Raw genomic sequence first — 3,311 nt, 5'->3', positions numbered from 1 at the left:
GCCTATTGTTGGTATACAAAGTACACCACAAACAATCTGACCATGTCTAAGAAACTTTTTATGGAGAAACTTTCAAGTAGCCACTATGTGTAAGGTTCTAGATGCAGGAAGAACACACAGAAAAGACAGACATGGTGTCCGTGACGGAGGTCACAGTTTATTAGGAAAATCAGATATGGAAACAACTATATTTCATAAAATGCAAAAATGCCAGAACTAAAAGCTGGCTAAGGTTACCCTGCATCCATGCTTATATCCCAAATTAGCCCAGGGAGTTAGTGCAGGGTTCTGTGTCCCTGCATGTTCCCACAAACAATAACTTAAATTTTCTGTCAAAGATATTCCAGTCTGATCCCAAGGCATCAGAGTTCTTCTATTTCCCTTCCAATCACCAAGGAAGGGAGGGTTTCAATTAGAAAAATTTAAAAAGTAAACAAAAAGTCAGTGAGGGGACCAGAGATGTGTTGAGGTAAAGCACTAGCAACATGGCTTCACATGATTACTTTGGTGTTAGAATCTGCACACTGAAAAGAAATTTCCACATTTCTGAGAGATGTTCGATTTTTTCTGCTTAAATGCTTCCAATGATAGGGCACTCTTTACATCCAGAAGCAGCAAAAAAAGATGCTGTATTTTGCCAAATGCTTTTTCTGCATCTATTAAGAGGATCATATGGTTCTTATCCTTTCTTTTATTAATGTGGTATAACACATTGATTGATTTGTGGATGTTGAACCATTCCTGCAGCCCAGGAATAAATCCCACATGGTGTGGTGAATAATGCTATTAATGTACTGTTGAATTCGATTTGTTGGTGTTTTATTGAGATATTTTGCATCCATGTCATCAGGGATATGGGCTTGTAATTCCCCTTTTTAGTGGGGTCTTTGGTTTTGGAATCAAGATACTGCTGGCCTCATAAAATGAGTTTGGAACTTTTCCTTCCATTTCTTTTATTTTTATTTTTCTTTCTTTCTTTTTATTTTATTTATTTTTTTTGGAACAGTTTGAGAAGAACAGATTCTTCTTTAAATATTTAGCAGAATTCCCCTGGGAAGCCATCGACCCTGGACTCTTGTTTGTTGGGAGATTTTTTTTTATTATTATTACTACTGATTCAATTTCTTTGCTGGTTATGGGTCTGTTCATATTTTCTATTTGCTACTGTTTCAGTTTTGGTAGTTTATATGTGTCTAGGAATTTATCCATTTCTTCCAGATTGCCCAATTTATCGGCATGTAACTTTTCATAATGTTCTAATTGTATTTCTTTGGTGTTGGTTGTGATCTCTGCTCTCTCATTTGTGATTTTATTTATTTGTTCCTTTCTCCTTTCTTTTTAATAAGTCTGGCTGGGGGTTTATCAATTTTAGTAGTTCTAAGAACAAGCCCCTAGTTTCATTGGTCTGTTCCACTATTTTTTATTTCTGTATCATTTATTTCTGCTCTAATCTATATTATTTCCCTTCTGCTGAGTTTAGGCTTCATTTGCTTTTCCTTTCCTAGCTCCTTTAGGCATAAGATTAGGCTGTGTATTTGAGTTTTTCTTTTTTCTTGCTTCTTGAGGTAGGCCTTTATTGCTATATACTTCCCTCTTATGACCACTTTTGCTGCATCCTAAAGGTTTTGGATGTTGTGTTTTCATTTTCATTTGCTCCCATGTATTTTTATTTCTTCTTTAATTTCCTTGTCATCCCATTCTTTAGTAGGATGTTCTTTAATCTCCATGTATTTGTGGTCTTACCAAATTTTCTCTTCTGGTTGACCTCAAGTTTCATAGCATTGTGGTCTCAAAATATGCATGGTATGATCTCAATCTTTTTGTACCAGTTGAGACCTGATTTGTGACCCAGTATTTGATCTATTCTGAATAATGCTCCATGTGTACTTGAAAAGAATGTGTATTCTGCTGCTTTATGATGAAATGTTCTGAATATATCTATTAGGTCCATCTGGTCCAGTGTGTCATTCAAAGCCCTTGTTTCCTTGTTGATTTTTGGCTTAGATGATCTGGTCATTGCTGTGACTATTGTGTTAAAGTCCCCTACTATTATTGTATTATCATCAATGAGTTTCTTTATGTTTATTATTAACTGATTTATATGTTTGGGTGCTCCCAAGTTGGGGACGTAAAGATTTACAACTGCTAGATTTTCTTGTTGGATAGACCCCTTTATTATTATGTAGTGCCCTTCCTCGTCTCTTGTTACAGTCTTTGGTTTAAAATCTAGTTTGTCTGGTATAAGGTAGCTAGTCTGGCTTTTTTTTAACATTTTGTTCAGGGTGTATTTATTAGTACTTTTATGTCAGAAAATGCATGTTGTCCTTTTTCAATTAGATGAAGCAAGGGCTGATGTCATCAAATTGAAGTCCTACATTCATTACTTCATTAAATACATAATTAAAGTTTAAGTCCTGTGCTCAGAGAATGAAGTCAAGTTTCAGTACATCTTCTATAGAGAATGAGAAGCAGCATGTAGAGTAGAGTACTGCATATGCACACACAGTGGGGCCAAGAAGACCAGTGTCTCACTTCTGTCCTGGGCGGTTCAACTCCCACCTGGGAAGGTCATTCAAGCTTTTTTTTTTTTTTTTATGTCCATTAGCACGATAAATAATTCTCCATCACCTCACATTCAATCTGCAGGTGTCTTCAGGTCTAAAATGAGTCCCTTGTAAGCAGCATATAGATAGGGCTTGTTTTGTTTTGTTTTGTTTTAAGATTTTATTTATTTATTTGACAGAGAGAGACACAGCGAGAGAGGGAACACAAGCAGGGGGAGTGGGAGAGGGAGAAGCAGGCTTCCCGCCGAGCAGGGAGCCCGATGTGGGGCTCGATCCCAGGACCCTGGGATCATGACCTGAGCCGAAGGCAGACACTTAATGACTGAGCCACCCAGGCGCCCCAATAGGGCTTGTTTTTTAATCCATTCTGATACCCTGTGTCTTTTGATTGGAGCATTTAGTCCATTTACATTCAGAGTGATTATTCATAGATATGAATTTAATGCCATTATACTACCTGTAAAATCAGTGTTTCTGGAGATTTTCTCTGTTCCTTTATAGTCCTTATTACTTTTGGTCTTTCTTATCTACTCAAAGAGTCCCCTTTAATATTTCTTGCAGAGCTTGTTTAGTGGTTTAAACAAATTCCTTTAGTTTTTGTTTGTCTGGGAAACTGTTTATCTCTCCTTCCATTCTGAATGACAGACTCGCTGGATAAAGTATTCTTGGCTGCATATTTTTCCCATTCACCGTGTTGAATATATCATGCCACTCTCTTCTGGCCTGCCAAGTTTTTGTGAAGAGATC

This window comes from Neomonachus schauinslandi, chromosome X (assembly GCF_002201575.2).
Source record: "Neomonachus schauinslandi chromosome X, ASM220157v2, whole genome shotgun sequence".
Taxonomy (NCBI): domain Eukaryota; kingdom Metazoa; phylum Chordata; class Mammalia; order Carnivora; family Phocidae; genus Neomonachus; species Neomonachus schauinslandi.
This window is presented reverse-complemented; position numbering follows the sequence as displayed.